Source organism: Ochotona princeps, chromosome 3, assembly GCF_030435755.1.
Source record: "Ochotona princeps isolate mOchPri1 chromosome 3, mOchPri1.hap1, whole genome shotgun sequence".
NCBI lineage: Eukaryota > Metazoa > Chordata > Mammalia > Lagomorpha > Ochotonidae > Ochotona > Ochotona princeps.
The window spans coordinates 40,082,635-40,101,560 of NC_080834.1; positions in this window are offsets into that span (position 1 = coordinate 40,082,635).

Here is an 18,926-nt window from a genome sequence, read left to right on the forward strand (position 1 = left end):
TAGGCAAAACTAAACAAATGAACATAGGTTGGGGTAGACATTTTCCCATATAGCAGACTGTCACTGATTCCGGGAGAAAAAATTATACTTTATTGTAAATGCTGAGAAGAGCTATTCATTCGTTCCAAAATATATTCAGAGATAAAATTCACTGACATTATAACAAAGGGTAACTCAAATGTGGAAAATGAATAATATAATGTCTTTTTATAAAACACCTGCTGTGTAGCAAATATAAAAATCTAAAGGGATACAGAGCTTCAGTTTAAAAACAGAAATCATATGCATTACAGATATTGTCACATGTATGCACTGTGCATGTCAAGACTCAGGACATTCTGGCTTTGTGGTTCAGCAGGTAAAGACGATTCCAATGACACCTGCTTTTCACGTGTGTACGGACTCAGCCATGACCATTCCAGCAATCTGGGCAATGAATCTACGGGAGGAACAGTCTCTCTGTCTCATTTGCTCTTGCTCTCTTTAACTCTGACTTAAAAAAAAATAAACCTTAAAATATGAAGATTCAGGATAAATGATTCAGTTATATAAATTGATTTGTCTGTTTTTCCGCACCGTCTTCTCCAGAGCATAGCATGGTGTTTTGTTTTTTCGCTTGTGATATTGTTTGTTTTACATTCCATGAGGATTTTGCACATTTTATTAGCATAATAATTCTACATATTTATGAATCACAGTGTGATATTTCAAGGCATTTATACAGCATATGCTGATCAAATCATGATTTTGTTTTTACTGTGTTTTTTTAAATTTTATTTTATTGTATTGTTGTTGACAATCTTTACATAGTTAATTGCGGTCAAAAAAAAGGTTCAGGGGGTATAGGGAAGTGGGTAATACTATTATGTCCATATTGTTTCCATCATGTATCTGAGGTAAAGGGGGATATTGAGGGAGAAGCCCCACCTGGTTTCCCGCCCACCCCAAGTCCCAGATGTGGGGCATGCTCTGAGATATTTGCTCAAGTGGTTTTAATAGTTCTCCAGTTATGAATCGCTGCCAGTTTCGCTCGATGAGGTCGTCCACTGATTGATATGGTCCATCACAAAATCTCCACTTGCCCCATATTTCGCTGCCAACATATAGCTGAGATGAATGATTGACCTGTTCTGTCTTCTGCCTTTTCTTGGTTAGAGTTCTGAGTCCAGCAGTTTACTGTGGTTTAAAATATGCTTCATTTTGCCTTTGAACTGGTGTTTACTGAGTGACTTCTCTGAGTTTATGTGGGCACATAATCTGGGCTTCTGATTTAAGTCTTTAACAGGATCCTGGAGAAGACATCAAAGCAACATGGCCACTACGGACAAGAGAACAGACACTGCATGTAAACCAGCTGTCCAGGATCACATGAGCAGCACTGAGCCTACTGAAATTCACAAGCTGTATCAATCCTGGCATGTCACATTTGCCCTCCAGAATTTGTTTTAGGGCAGGCATTTGATGTAGCGGTTAGGACAACTCTCAAAATATTTGCACCCCCTCTTGGAGTTCTGCTAATCAAGTCCCAGCTTCACTCAAAATCCAGTTTCCTGTTCATTTTGACACTCTGGAAGTCAGCAGATGAAGTGATTTAGGTGTCTGTTGCACACATAGGAGACTTAGGTGGCCATCCTATTCCCTTGGTAAAACCTCTCTCTTCTCTTTCCCTCTCTACCTTTAACCATTTTCTCTCTCTGCTTAACTTTTCAAATGAATTTGAGAAATAAATGGAATTGAAAAGCAAAAGATGGGTACCGGAAAGCAAAGTCACTTATTTTTTTCTCTCCCAGAGAGTCCTTAAAATTCAAGGTGCTCCCCACTCGCATTCCTGCCATCATCTGGCTGCCTGGCAATGCTTTGCTTCCAGGACTTCTGTTTCTGTTATTACTGCAGCTGCTGCTGCCTCCCCGGCAGCCGTTACTGTGTCGACTCCAGGGTGGAAAGAATGTTTTCCCTTTGAATGATTTCAGGTCTATACTTCAGGCTGCCCACATTCCCCACATGTCCCTCCAAGTACCGTGGTTTCTTCAATTTCACAATCACCTTGCTCACCAAAAAAACATGACCAGCTCTGCAAGGCCAAAAACCATAATATTATTATTGAGTGCTCTCCATGTGACATTATTTTGTTTCCTCTCCTCAGAAACCCTGTATTTTATTTTTACAGAGTTAAGAAATGAGAGTGAACATGGTTTAGGACTTTATTTCATACTCCACAGAAGTGCCTGTCCACTGGTTGAAGCCAGGTATTTCCTGTTGGGATTACACTGTTGAGCCACTCCTCCCTAAGAGGCAGTGCCTGTCCACCCACAGCTTTTGTCCAGTCTCAGATGTTGACATAAACATTATTTTCCCTAGCAATGCTAATTTCAATATTTTAGAAACTCCCCTAGACTCTCCTAAAGAATTAGCTTCCAAAGATGATCTATTATGAGCTCATGAATATTACAATGTTATCTACAGTATCTCCCATCACAACTCCAAATCACAGTGTTCTTAAGTGAACTCCAGAGTCTCGGTAACCTTGCTGAGGGAGTTTTCAAAGCTAGCCAAATACTTCACTGTTGACTGTATGCTTCCAAGTGAAGTTTGATGTCCAAGTTCTCTTCACAGATGTCTTAACAATAAGGGAAGTGTCCCTTAGTGAAAGTGATCATTTCAACCCATGCAAAGTTCTCATGTCAGGAACATTCTATTTCTGGAATTCCAATGCATCATTTAATTTCACATCAGATACATACATATTCCCATAATTTGTTATATATGTTACATAATATTGCATGCTATTTTAAATATTTACTATCTCACAGTTTTTCATCACATTTTAACTTATATTAATTATGTCTGAAAAGTAGAAAACATTTGATGAAGGAACCTAAATTGCAATTTGTAAATACAAGCTATCATTTCAAAAATGCATGCTTAAAATCTAAATAAATTTTTAATGCTCACTAATGTTTCATCTTCAGCCATCCTAGAGATCACAAGCCCAAACTTAAAAACAAGTCACTAGTCACGTAAGGGTCTAGTGCTACATAGCTACCAAAAGTCTACCAAAATCTGAAACCTTGGGGTCAAACTTAGTTTTTGCTTCTGAAAAGTTTAGCTCTAGAGCTTTACTGTGGGCAATTTTCAAAATAAGCAGTCATTCTTCCATGATATTTTTATCCTTTTCTCACTCAGTTTCATTGACCTTTTTATTACTTAGGCTTTGAAAAAAAAAAGATGTTTTGTAATATTATTATCTGGAGAAAAACTGATTCACTTTACTTATATTGTTCCTTACCAAACTATCACCTTGTATAATCTCTCTTAGAGTAACTAATTAATTTGTTGTTAAGGTTAATTCCACCTATCTCTTATTTTTGTGCAATTCTTAATGTCACTATTAATTTTCAAAATTAGTATCTATTATTTTAGGAAGAATTAAATTCAACAGATATGTTCAGCTGATTCTCTGAAATAGAAATCTAAAAGGAAATAGGCTTCTGTGTTTCCCCGACATTTTGAAAGAAAATACCGATTTTAAATAAAACTATATAAAATGATATAAGTCTATGATGTTCAATAGCCTTTCTTTTAACTTTGAAACATGAATGCACAAGCCCAATATGACAGCAGCCTCACTATGTTATTATTTTAAGACAATTGTAACTACCTTTGGGGGGGTGAACATTTTGCATGGCTGTTAAGATGTCAGTTGGGATCTCCAAGTCATGCACCCACTGGAAGTGCCAGGTGTCAACTCACAACTCAGGCTCCCAATTAGGAATTCTTGTTAATGAGCATCTGGAAAGGCAGAGGTAATGATTCTGTTAGTCAATCCTATCTACCCACATGGGAGAACTGAATCAAGTTCCAATTTCTAAGCTTCAGCCTGGTCTAGTTTTGGCTTTCACAGGTGTTTGGGGACTAATCCAACAGAGAAAAGATCTCTCTCTCTCTCTCTCTTTCTGTTAATTGCATCCTCATTTCCTGTCAAATAGTCAAATAAAACTTTAACAAATTCTAGGGTGGGCCTTTAGACTTTCAGATATCCAACACTCCATCCTGAAATGCCTGGGGTGGAGTCCTGGCTCAGATACCAACATCATCTTCTACAAACGTGCACCCTGGAAGGTAACAGGTGATGGACAAAGCACTTACGTCCCTGCTTCTCATGTGGGAGACCCTCTTGAGGTCCCAGCTTCTGTCTCCTGCCTGGCTCAACTTAAGGTGTAGTGAGCATTTGGAAAATAAATTTAAAAATGGGGGATCTTGCCTACTGCTTGACTCCTTCACTCTTTCAAATAAATAAGTACATCAAATTGATTTCTGGTCCTCCAGATAGTTTTTTAAATTATTTTGAAACATTTGCGGGATTACTGGTAAATAGATTGTTAGAATTACAAATAAGGATCTCTCTCCAGCTATAAATAGATTTGTATGGACAAATAGCTACACATAGAGTATATACTCTTACCATAATTTTCTATTTTGATATGTTAATCTGATCACTACTGGAAGATTTTTGGTTTTGGGAATAATTCACCAAACAAACATTCTAGATGAACATCATCTGAGCAATTCTTTTATGCAAGGTGACATTGGCATGCCATTTGGCAGAAATATGCAGCCAGAAGTATTTTGTTCAAGCAGAACAAAATAAGATGAAAAACTAGCATCATCATCATTTTGCTTGTGGAAGGGATTTGAGTCTTTCCAGCTGAGTCATTAAAGCAGATTAATTGGAGCCAAAGAACATAACAGGTCAAGAACACATACCAAATTGTCAGTTCCTAGGAAAATCTGAGAACTACCATGCGTGTATCAGATGCTCTGAAGCCAGTCTGGTGTGAGGAGAGTCAGTAAGAAGGAATTAAAAGCTCAAACAAGGAGATAAGCATCAGATGCACAAAGTGTTATGGGGAGTTAATACTTTATGATTTCCATTTGAGAATGACAAAGTAATCTTATGGTAGGACGTTTTAGCTACTACTTCTCGGATCAAAAGTATATTTGAAAATTTGTCAAAAAAAAAAAAACTATCCCCATCTCTCTCTCAATCTCTCTCTCTCTCTCTTCTCCCTATTCCTTTCTTTTTTTTCAAACTAAGTGAATTAGTTTCATTTATAAATCACTTGAGTTTTATGGTTCCAAAGACACCTGGTTTTACCAGGCTATATCATCATCTGTGCCTCTGATTAGTTCCATGGCTTAGATCAGCCACAATGCCAAAGTCAGTTCTCTGAAAATAATCTGTTCTAACCTTCAAGGAAACTGATAGTTCCAAATGATATTACCTCTAGAATATAGAGACAAACACATATATCTCTACACCAAATCCTGAGATATATGTATGCGCTCGCTCTTCATTTTACCATCATCCCTAACTTCCTGAAAGTTCAGGTTAAAGGATTTCCTATTCTCTTTAGAATTCAAAACTGGCATTTGCTATCATATGCTGATCCCTGTGTAGTATGAGTCCTGCCCTAAGACCCAATCCATGCGATGAGAAACCAGTGCTTGACTATATAATTTGACTCTTCTTTCCAAGTGCCACCCAAGACCAACATACTGCCTGTTCCAACCTACATGGTGGCTTCTTTTCCTGCTTGAAGGGACCTCCCAGAATCTTGACCTCACACGCACTGACTGAATTCCTCAGCATAATGACCTGCCCGCAGAATTGGCTGACCTTCACCACTTTTACTGGAATTTCATATAAAGTATATATATCTTTTCTTGAAGTAACTGCACAACCTGATGTTCTCCCCTCCAAAACAACCCTCTGTGACCAAATAAGTTTTACTAACCCTTAAAACTCCCACCATCACATCTAAATCCTTTCAATGTAATTTTCATAGTGGTAATCTAGTGTATGGTTGGTACTGTATAAGCATTTTCATCAGATCATGCTTCTAATATGTTACTATATTCTAGAATTTCTAAGATGAATGCCTTGTTAGTATTTTTAAAGAAAAATGATTTATCTGTAATTTATATTTTAATTTATAATTATATTATTTTGGCTGACACACAGTTGAACTTCTGTAACTTCTTGGATTAGATTTTATTCAGGAAAAAAAGAACTATGAGTACTAGAGAGTACATCTGTTTTTCTAACTGTTCTTTCTCAAACAATACTGTGTTGTACAGGCAGTCTAGTGATTGAGCTGCTGGTTTGAATGGATGCTTTCCACATAAAGGTAGCTAAGTGTGAGTCAATGTTGCAGTCCAGATTGCAGTTGCTAGCTAATACACACCCCAGGAAGCAGCAGCAAATTATTTAAGTGATTGGGTCCTTGATTCCCATATGAATAACCTAGATTGAGTTCCAACACCCAGGTATAGTGTGGCTCAGGTCTGGGGTCCTGGTAGAGGTTTGGTGAGATAACCAGTGGTCTGGAACTCTTCCTGTCTCTCAAATGAATTTTTTTAAATTAAATATGCAAAACACCTAATTTCATAGCACTTACACTGCTATGTACAGGTTTAAGATGTTAGGGAGGATGTTCATACATTATGCCAAATACTGTGCCACTTCATATACAACACTTGAACATAATCAGATTTCTATGTCCATGCAAGGTTCACAATCCCCTATGAATGTCAAAGACAGACAGTGTATCAGCACATAGAACCTCCTTCAACTCCTTCTGCACACTCTTCAGGAGCTGGCAAAGCAGGATTCAATCTTGGTTATTATTAGAATCCTCTCTGCACAGATGATGAGGTGCACTGACTCAAATACATTAAAATAAAGTACCCTTTCTTTCTTGCCTTCTACACATGATGTAAATAAAAATATGTTGTGCTTCTGTATCTCTTAGGAGAGTTGAGATAAGGACAGATGTCTTGCATGAAAACTTGTCCTGTAAAGAGAAAGTTGCAGATATTTTGGTTTTATGGGCTACTGGGTACTGGTTACAAGTAGTCAGCCATATAGTTATAGAATGAAAGTAACCATAGAGCATAGGGAGGTAAAACACTATGATAGTGTTCTAATAGTATTTTATTGACCAAAGTAAAGGTGCCCAGCCTACTTTGGTAAAATTTACCAACTCTACTGTTTTCCCAGATCACAAGCAGGGAGCTTGATGGGAAGTGGAGCAGCCATGACACGAACCTGTGCCCATATGGGATCCTGGCATGTGCAAAGTGAGATTTTAGCCAGCAAGCCATCACACTGGCCCCCATCATCACATTTTAAAACAGGACTCTCATATTTCTAAAAGTCTTCAAAGCATATTTATATAAGACTACTTCCATAATATTTTTCTAAGAGAGATACATTCAAGCATTTCTGAATGTTTTAGTCCAACATTTTCTCTTTTCACCAACATAAAATCTTTCATTATCACCAGCCCTCTATGTAATTTGAAGTGATCACCTGAGGCTCTCTGGGTGTCCATATCATGTCAACCAGTTAAGGTTCTGAGTTACTTGATGTTGAGTGTTGTGTATTTTGTCCATGACAGAGCATATCAGCCTATATTTTCTAGTGGTATAGACTTCCTTGTTCCACTGGGTACTGGCAATCACCAAATGTTTGAGGAGAAAATACATGGGGTGCATTTTTAAAAAAATAGCTAATTTTATTTTTGATAATGTTTACATAGTTCAGAGGGATGTATACCCATGTGGAACACAAATTAGAATGGGGAGGATCAAGGAATGTGACAACTGCCTCAAATATCCTTTTATCTTCTGGTATCTGAGGAAAGTAGACAGAAAAGGGGAGAGGGTCGCTACCAGCAACCAACTACATCAGTACCCAGCAATGAGGGAAAGCCACCCAATGTCTTCCAGGGTTCCTGAGGGGGAGCATGCGGTCTTGATAGTTCTGAGATGTTGATTTCATTGCTCCAATATCCATTGGCTGATAGTCCACCTTAGATTCTCAATTATCCCAGATACTTGTCCAGGAGATCTATCTAATTTGTTCTGACCTCCAAGGTACTAGACATCCTCTGCAGGCCTCAATGAATTTGTTGTCATGTCTCCTATGTGCATCTGTGCATACTGTCCACCACACAAGCAACTATGGAGACCTAGTTCTGACACATGCACTCCACAGTCACACCATGAATTTTATGATTTTCACCGTGGTTGGAGTTCTGATTTCAATGATCCAGTTGGGGGGGATCCCCAAAACACCTCACTGGAGGTTACCCGACCCTGACTCCTGTGTGTGTCAGCTGGTGTGGGGACTGGTTCAGTCCATTACCCACATCAGCCTACTCACACACTGGTGGTTGCAATCACCTGGCCAATTCAGTCCTAGTCCCATCTCATAAGCAAACCAGTGGATGCTGCAACACAGCGTAACTCTGCCCACCACACGACACCCTAACATACACAAATGGGAGCCGCAGTCTTGTCAGAGTGACCCCCAATAACCCTCCTAGGCCTGCCCCCAGGCCTGGTTCCTATGCACATCAGTAGCTGAAGCAGATCGGCCTAATCTGTCCCACATTTGTATTTTTGCTTTCTTTTACACCACAAATAGCTCAGTACCATGGGTTCACGAACACTTACAATGCAAAGCGCTATCTTTCTTTGACCCCACTTGCAACCAACAAATGTCCACATCATTGAAGTGTAGTGCAATGTTCATAGGTGAGGAGTTGAAGAAACCTACTATAGGTCCCGGCGTTATAGCGTAGTGGTTAAAGTCCTCGCCTTGCACACGCCAGGATCCCATATGGGCGCAGGTTCTAATCCTGGAAGCCCCACTTCCCATCCAGCTCCCTGCTTGTGGCCTGGGAAAGCAGTCGAGGACAGCCCAAAGCCGTTGGACCCTGCACCCATGTGGGAGACCTGGAAGAGCTCCTGGCTTCGGATTGGCTCAGCTCCAGCCGTTGCAGCCGCTTGGGGAGCGAACCATTGGAGGGGAAAATCTTCCTCTCTGTCTCTCTTCCTCTCTGTATATCTGGCTTTCCAATAACAATAAATAAATCTATAAAAACCAGAAATCTACTATGATTCAGTTTTAGTGGAAGGAAAAACAAGTTTTATTAAGTTGTCTTTGACTTAAGAAGAAGTAATCCAAGTTGTACTAGCCATTGAAATCTTTAAAAAGCTTCAATGTAGTAGATTTCTATGTTTAATTTTTTTCTCACTGTTTCTTTCTCAGTGTGTTTCTTTTCTTCCAGAACATGACTAATTGACATTATTTTCTCATGTGATCTGTCAGCATAATATCATCATCAGTGAGAACCAACAACAAATCTGCAGAATATCCACATGGACCATAAATCTTTGGATCTACATTTTAATGACCGGCAGAGGTTTAACACAGATGTATGGTAAAGAAGGAATGGGTGTGTTATAATAATACAGTGGAAAACATCAGGATGAAGAGGTGAGGGAAAGGCTGGAAAGAGAAACCCCTGAGCCTATGCAACTATATTAAGAAAAATGCTTTTTTAAGAAGACATCATTATATTATATGCCATCAAATTCTGATTCTGTTACCTAATTGACTGAAAAGTACTATGCCTATCTCTGGGTGGATAGGCACATCAAATGCTATGTTAATCTGTTCTAGTAAAGACACCGCATTTGGAACAAATGTGATTGAACTAGTACCTGGATAAGTAATCAGATTTATTATTTAAGTTTAGAAGGTGGTATGAGGGAGCATACCATGATGATCCATGGCATTAAGACAGTGTTACATGTGGATTTTATTCCTCTCACGAAATCATATGTTGAGGCACTTACCCCAAAGTATTGATGTGGGTAGGACATTTGTGCAGTGGTTACATAATTAGAGTGGAGCCTTTGGAGATGGAATTAGTGTCTTAATAGACAATGTGCAAAAATGATCCCTCAGCACTTCTTCCATGTAAGACTATGTGAGAAGAGGGCTGCTTATCAGTAAGAACAGCCTCAGAAGGTACCAGATCTGCCAGTGTCTTGATGCTGGACAGATCAACATGCAGAATTGTAAGAAGTAAATGTGTTTTGTAAGCCACTCAGTAATAATATTTGTTAAGCATCACACACAGACCAACATAGCAAGCATCATCGTAACATGTCTTTAACATATTGGAAAGCGTGTGGATTATCCACAGCCAGGGGATAGCGTGCACATTCAGCAAAGGAAGAAGAGGATACTTGCTTACCTTCAATGCATTAAAGATATTCTGAAAATTCAGGTTTCAAAGAGTATTTTCATTTCTAGTTAAAGACCTTACTTTTTCTTTAAGAGAACATTTACTTTTGTATAGATTTAATGATCAGACTATTCAATAATTTATGAAGTTTGCTAAATTATAAGCAAGATCTTAAACTGTCAATGTTTGTGTTGTAGAGGATCAAGGTGTATTAAGCACTGTTATGGAGGCCCTTTGTCACTTGTATGGCTTTTGTCATTTCAAATTTGTATTTGATCTTCATTATCTACCATTTCCACTTTTCAAATCTTTATGTGAATATGGCTCTTAGTTTCTCTCAATAAATTCTTAAGATATTTTCCTGAGGCCAACATGATGGCATAGCAGAGATAATATGTCAATTTGAGTCCTAACTACTATTTTCTGGTCCAGCTCATTTGTAGCATTCCTTAGAAAGCAGTAGAAAGTGGCCCAAGTTTTTGGTTCCTTTCACACATGTAGGAGACTTGATTCATGCTCCCAGATGCTGGCTTCAGAGTCAGCAAATGGAAGCTCTGTATCTCTCTCTCTTTGTGTCCCTTTCTCTGTTTATCACTGCTTTTAAAAAATAAAGAATTTTTTAAAAGATTTTTTTTTTTTTACTGAAAAGTCAGGTATACAGAGAGGAGGAGAGACAGAGAGGAAGATCTTCCATCTGACGATTCGCTCCCCAAGTGACCGCAATGGCCGGAGCTGAGCTGATCCAAAGCCAGGAGCCTGGAGCCTGGAGTTTCTTCTGGATCTCCTGTAATACAGGGGTGCAGGATCACAAGGCATTGGGCCGTCCTTAACTGCTTTCCCAGGTCACAGGCAGGAAGCTGAATGGGAAGCGCCAATATGGGATCCTGGAGCATTCAAGGCAAAGACTTTAGACACTAGGCCACCACACTGAGTTCAGAAACAGAAAGAATTTTTAAGATAACTTTCCTGTATTGACATTACTTTCCCTGTTGATCTGTCATATACTGCTTGATTATGTGTAGTCACACCAGGAATAGTAGATGGCTTTGACCTTGAAATCCCATCACCAAAATATTTTTGAAAACAGAATTTATAGTTAAAATGACCTGCAATGAAAAATATCTACAGAACTAATATTTATTAGATCAGTATAGTAGAATAAAATGTACATTCAGTAAAATCTTCAACATGATTAACTGTGCAGAATATATGCAAGAAAAAAATGCACTGATGTTCACTTAAACAAAATGATTAAAATATGTTTCACAGACTAGCACCAGAATACATTAAAATGAAGAAGTTGCTCAAAGTGATCTAAACATTAATCATTTAAGGTATTTTATAGCAGAATTTTAAGAATAATGTGTCAGAAAAAATACAAATGTTTTGAGCTAAGTGAGTGAATCACCTTCTAAGGAGAATAAAAATTTCACTGCATTAGCTAATTCCAGACTATGGAATTAAGGTGTAATATTGACATACCAGTCTTTAAAGATTTTTTCTTTGAAAGTTAGAGATACAAAGAGAATGAGGGAGAAATACAGTTATTCTACTCATTGATTGCCACCGAAAACAGATTTAATCCAGACCTGTTTCAGCCCAAAGCCCAGGGCCAGTAGTTTCATCTGGGTCTCCCAAGCAAATGCAGAAGCTGTAGGGATTGGGCCTTTGTCAGTTGATTTCCCAAGAAGATTAACAGGGAGCTGGATCAGAATGGAGTAGCTGGGACTGACAATGTGGGCTGCCAGCATGGTAGTTTAACCTGCTAAACCACAATACAATCCCCAACATAGCGTTTATTTTCATGTTTAAAAAAATAGTTTCTGCAGCAGGATTATACTATGGTACTCCATTTTTCAAAACTGTCAGAGGTTTAGACAGCAGGGAATCAAGTATCATGCATGCACTATGATGAATGCGGTTTTTTAGGATGATTACGTTGTTGTGGTCACTCAGGTTGACAAAGCCATCATTATCTTGCTGATTATAAAAATACACAGCATCTCAGTTTTCTGTAGTGAAGTGGCCCAAGGAATTTTCTACAGTAGTTCTACACCATTCTGTCCTCAAAGTATCTAATGGTGTCATCATGGGTAATAACTTTTTAGTCCATCCTTGACTCTCTGGTTCTCAAGTCAGTTGTAAAACAGAGAAACACTTTTTAGCAATAAGAAGAAAATCCAAAACAGCAACTTGCTAGTATAATTGCAGTATATATTCTTAACTTCATACATGCAGATTGCTGTCAATAGTCACAATTTCACACCGAAAGAAAACAAAGGTTTTATTTTTATTTTTAATATCTTATGGTAAAATAATTGATTGAGTTCTTAGGAAGGAAATACACTTGGGGAAACCAGAGCATCTTGTTTAACCAAAAGAAAAGAAACTGATAAAGAGGTCTAGATTTGTTTCAAGCAAAATGATTCAAGTTTTCATCGCCAAACTGATCATCAATATTATAAAAGACTGAAATGGATCCGAATGAATCAATCATGCTAAAGTCTATGAGTTCTTAATGGTTGAGGTAACATGGTGATTAGTTGTTTAATCTTCTAACCTACCAATGTTGGGAAAAGATAAATATTCATCCATGCCTTTGTGAATTTTAACCTGGAGTTAATTAAAATCTTTGATTAAATCTCTTCATAAAATGTCTCCAGTTAGTAAAAACAAAGAATAATGGATGCTAAGTCTGTGTGTGAGAAGTGAACTGAAACTGTGCCATTGTAAAAATTTAAAGAAAAAAAAAGAAAGAAGTGGAAAATGTCACTGTGCTCCTAAATTTGAACTGTGGAGGACATGATGTCGATTCATTTTAAGTAAATAAAATAATGAAACACAAAAGAAGATGGAAAATCAACCTTTTGCTAATAAAATCACTACCCAATGACTCTGGTTTCAGAGAGAAGTCACATGATGATCTGTGGAGGATTCCTGTCATCAAACGGGCAGCTAAAGCTGACTGCACACCTGCATCCAAGAACCTACAAAAAACTTGAAAAACACGTTGATGACTGAAAGATGCCACTGGGAAAGAAATCTCTACAGAACAAAGACGACTGTGTATTCAGTAATTATATGTAAGAAGAAAATAATGGAAGAGGAAGCTTACATATTACAAAGATGGAAGAGAATAGTCAGTTGAATAACAACATGCACCATTTTAGAAGGCATGACTCAAATCAAAGGTAAAAAGAAGAAACAAAATGATTAGACAAATGAAAGAACTAAGCATTGATAAAATAGTATATGATATCAAGGCATTGATTTTTTAGGAACAAATGTCTTTGAATTATGCATAATACTATTATATAAATAAGTCAACCATAAAAAGATTTTCTGAAACTAAAACCTAAAGTAAATATCTAAGGATTTCATGCCCAGCATGACAGCTAAATCCTTGCCTTGTATCTGCCAGATCACACAGGTGCTCCTGTTCATATCCTGGCTCTTCCACTGCCATTCCAGCTTCTTGCTCAAGCCGTTGTGGCCCCTTGGGCAGTGAATTCGCAAATGGAAGAGCTCCTCTCTGTTTCTTCTTCTCTCTGTATACCTGCCTTTCCAGTTAAAATAAAATCTTTTTAAAAAGTGACTGTTCTCCACTGTAGTCATTGAATTCTACATCTGAAACATTAATGACATCAATAATAAACTTGGAGAATGTCTGTGAAAACAGAAGCTTTAAATAAGGAAATACAAATTGTCATATGTAGCAATAAAATTAATCCCATCACAATATAAAAAGATGCAGAATGCAAGTTCACTAAAATAATTACAAATTTTGACAGCAGTACGTACACACATCAAAAACTGTAAGTGTGAATAGAAAATTAAGAGGAATAGGAAATCACTGATTTCTCTAATATCATATGGTTTTACTTTAAAAATGTAGCAATATATAATAATCTTGATTAATAATGTTACTTTATCAATTTACACTTCTACCATATTTAAGTGAAAAACTAAAATTGCAGATTCAATTTTTCTTCCACTCAAAACTACAAGAAGTTGGGCAACACATTCACCAATCTGCATACAGCTCTTTTTATTCAGTCTTACAGGTTCTTAGGCAAATACATTAATCATATTTGAATTGTTTTATACAATATTCTGTTTCCTGCTGCTCACCTTATCTAGACATCATCCAGCTGTTATTTTTTTCTACCTTTTTCCCCAATGTTAACATGAAGTTAGATTCCAATGCATCTTTGGAGCCCTTAGAAGACCATTAGTGCTGTTATCCATTGAATAATGCCTCTATGGAAGAAGATGACTTACAGTAGCATCAAATGCTAAGATCAAGTTGTGTGTGTGATTAAGGCTGCACATTGAAATAAGTATTTTCATGTGGGTAAACATGGAAGCATACAATTTTACTTGATATTTTTTACTAGCAAAAGAGTGTTACCAGGAATGAAAATTGTCTGAGTTTTGCTTGGATGAGTTCGCAGACGCTATATAAAGCCAATGAAATAAAAAAGATGTGCTGATGCTGAGACAGTGGCATAATGGACTACTCCTCTGCCTGCTACTGCCAGAATCCCACACGGGCACCAGTTTGGATTTGCCTGCTCCACTTTGATCCAGCTCTCTACTTAGACCTGGGAAAAAACAGAAGATGATCCAAGTTCTTGGGCCCCTGCACGCATGTGGGCGTTCAAGAAGAAGATACTGGTTTCCAGCTTTGGATCAGTTTAATTCTGGTCTTTGTGACCATTTTGGGAATGAGCCAGATGATGAACAAACTCTATTTCCATCCCTTCTCTCTCTGTAAAATATGTCTCAAAAAAAAAAAACTTAAAAAGAGATGCTACAATTAAAAATAATGATGAAGATAATTAACTCAGAGCTGCTGTTCTTTTAAATGAGAGAGTGGAAAAGCACTGAGAGCGGGCTCTGTCTATACACCTAACTAAGGAACAGTAGAGTGAAATGGAAAAAGAATTTTCAGGAGCTAATGCATCAGGAAGTAAAGGTACTGATTTAAGTTCTGAGCTTCCGTACATCCAGTACACAATATTCATACCCAGTACCTTCTCCATCCCAGTAAACTCACTCAAAACTCAATTTGGTGAAGGCACATTTGGCTCCTTTGTTCACAAAGGATGAAATTCAAAATCTGATCAAAATCAATTTGTCACTGTAACTGGAAACACATCACAGAATGAATGGAAGTGGAAAGCCAGGTTTATGACATAACCTTATTGCCTGAGTCTGTAAAGTAGACTTCGCTATGGAAGGAAAATAAGTGGATGAGTCCATGATTCATGATGGGAGCTGTCATGCTAACTCTGAAAAGAACAAAGTGCAAAAAATGATGTCCAGCTGATGACACAACATATTTCAAGAGATGGAAAAATGTGATGGTCATGTGTTCCAAAATATGCTTGCACAAATTGCTTCATTATTTGCCCATTTTAAAGCATGATTCTTGTCCAGAAAGCACTATATTAATTTTGATCACTGAAATGTTTGTACACAAGTCCTATGTTGTTTCAAAAAATGATGTGTTTTCATTAGAACCCAGGAGGTATCTTTCTCACTTCACAGAAGAGGAAAATGAATCTAATATAAATGGTATATTAGATATATTAGATATATTAGATTCAAAGGATGAGATACTCATTTTTTATCTCTTTGATCATCTTAAAATGTTTTCTTTATAAATTTAAAGCACGCCCATCTGGTTGTTGCAAGACTCAACATATTATAATGTCTAATATATATCTTAAACCTAATTAATTCAGCAGATATCATGTGATTTCTGTAGAGGAGAAGCAGAATTTTTTCCTATAGATTTTGGCTTTTAGAGATAATTATGTCCTGGTAAGAGAATAAGTTCAAGTTTGAAACGCACACACACATACACACGGAATGGTGCTGGAGAAGTCAAGTTACAAAACCTGATGGAGGACAAGGAGACAGGACAGTGTGTGTGTGTGTGTGTGTGTGTGTGTTTCTAACATGTGGCTGTGGAGGGCTTCTCAGGAGCCATTCAGTAAGTGGAGAGAGAATTTCCTTTTCAGCTGTAGCAAAGCTCTTCATAATTTCTTCCCAGAGGGCCTTTGCTATACTCATAATCCTGTGAAATAAACAATTCAAGGAATCCCATAAGACTATAGGGAATGCTACATCAGAAATCATAAAATGAAGGCACACAAATAAAGGCAAAATAAAAAGTATGAATTTTGTTCAACAAAAGGAAAACACCAGCATGGCAATTGCATAAAGTAGGAAGACTTTTCAGGGGGCTAAGTTGGCTGTTAATAAGAGGGTAACTTTATCAGAGTTATTTGATAGAAGGCCAAAGGAAATGAACTTTAAAAATGCATTTTGCAATATTTGATCATGGAAAAGTAATTTAATTGCTCTGAACTTCAATTTCCTCTTCTGTAGAAAACAAGCTTATTCAAAATCTGAAATTAATAGAGCCTGATGTGAAACTTAGACATTGGTGCTTTGGGGGGAAGAAAAGGAAGCTACAATCTCAGGGCAATAAGAATACAGGATGAAGGAAAGCAAGACAGGCAGGGAAAGAAAGCAATAAAAAAAAAGTGGTGAGTTATTAAACTGGCCAAAGTTTTATTTCCTTATTTCAAAAGCAAAGAAAGAGACTTTCTGCCTCTTGGTTCACTCCCCCAAATTGCTACAGTGTCCAGGACTGGCCAAGGCTGAATTCAGGAACCTGAACTCCATCTAGGTCTTCCACATACGTGTCAGGAGTCCAAGTACTCGGGTCATCTTCCGCCACTATTCTAGGTTCAGTGGCAGATAGCATGATCAGAAGAGAGGCTGGGGTTTGAAATGGTCCTGGAACAAATGGGATTCCAAGTGGAAGACTAAAGCTTAACGCATTGGGTCACAAGTTTAGCTACTAAATTGGTCGCAGTTTTAAAGAAAAATCACGATGTATTGGTTAGATACCAAAGTGTCTTTGCAAGGCCATATCAGATGTCTACATTTCAGAACCTCTAACAGATACAGAAGAGAGACACTATCTACTGTACAGATGTCTTCCAATGTGGTGCCTCACTAGTAAAAGCTGGCCAGAAATGGTTTTAGTTTTCCACACTTTTGTTTCTCTACTTTAGTTCTAGACCTCCACTAGGGAAGCTAAGACTGACACTCAGTGGTGACCTTTCTGAAAACAAAGCCAAGGTGAGTACATTTGGTTCATTTGGGGATGCAGCTGGAATGATTAAATCATCCTTGACAAGAGCAGGCACAATGACGACTCCGTTGAGCGGTGAGAGAACCAGGAAGAGTTTCAAACAAGAGTGCTTCGAGATTCTGTGACCATATGGATCTCTTCATATGAAATCTTGGAGTGTCCAGTTATTTACCAACGGAGATTATAATTAGAGGAAAAATTCATTAATTCCCCACTGGCACAATTCCAGTGAATAGCAAGGGTAGATTATGTTGTTTTATCTGCAGTAATTTCTGAGTTCTATGAAGTCAAGCAGAGAAATGAAATCTGGATTCTTGTCTTTAACAAAAAAAAAGATGTGCTACACAGTCAAAGCTGGCCTCACTCCTCAATTCCACAGTCAGCCTCTTGTTGCTAACAGCTGTGCAGGTCTAGGGTGGCAACATAACTCCATATCCTCCCATAGGCAGCTTCAAAGGCTGCTAACAGATACATACAGCGTTCTTGTTTCTACTAGCTATATTTTCGTAAGCAGGCAAATGAAAACAGCTATTTCTGAATGAGATTTTTTATAACATATCATTTTATAATCCTACCCTAAATTGAACTCAGTTTAATAGAATATTGAAAACTTCCAACACCTGTACATTAAGGTTTAACTGGTAAAAAGAGAAAACAAATCATTTGAACTACAGTTTGTGTACTCCTGTTCTCTCAGTTGTTTTTGGTAATGTGAACAAATAATGCTTCCCATGTTAGTGAAGGGGCAACACGAGTTCCCAAAAACCCAATATATGGATTCATAACACACAATCTTATAGATGAAAAGAGGTGGAGGAAACAATAGGCTCTGTTGTACATCTATGTGAATTGGAACCCCGGGTTGTGGTTATACAACCCAATCAGTCTTTCTGGCAAACATGATGAGAAAGCTTTTGAGTTCTAAATGCCAACATAATTTTAAAGTTAGAAATTACATAGTTTAAGATGAAGACTGAAATCCAGAAAAACTGACTGATTGGCACAGCAAAAAGAGAGTATAGAAAAGTCAAGATCATCTTACTCCAATTTTGGCATTATTTTGTGGTTAACTGTGTAATGAGATATCACCTGTGAGCAAACTATGTAATGCGAGATGGTACAAATTAATGAACGCAGCACTCCTTTGCTTGAAGGTTTTTGGTGCTAAATGACTGAAGTGTGATATTGTGAGTAATGCGAACACATTTCAGAGTGCATGAACCAACCACTACCAGTAACCGTGAATGCTCCCTCAAGGAAGAAACAATCCTTTAATAAGGAAAATTTGAGCTGTCTATGTTTCAGCAATTCTGCTACTCTCTAGTAATTTTAGGTCTCTGAAGAACATGTCACAGATTTATGCGTTTTTGACATCAAGATTTAGCAATGCCTTGAGCTGCAGAAACATGAATTAGTAAATACATTGAAAGAAGAGAGCACAGGAAACGTCTCGATTTTATCTGCTCTGTCAGTGACAGTGCCACTAAAGCTTTTATACTGGGAGAGCTTAAGAAATCCCATACAAGTAATAATCATAAAATCAGTGAGGATAAATATCTATCAATAACTAAAGCCAACACAGATGGAACATCCTTTTTTTCCTTTTTTTGGTCTGGCACTATGCTGGATATTTTACTGAAGTGATTTTA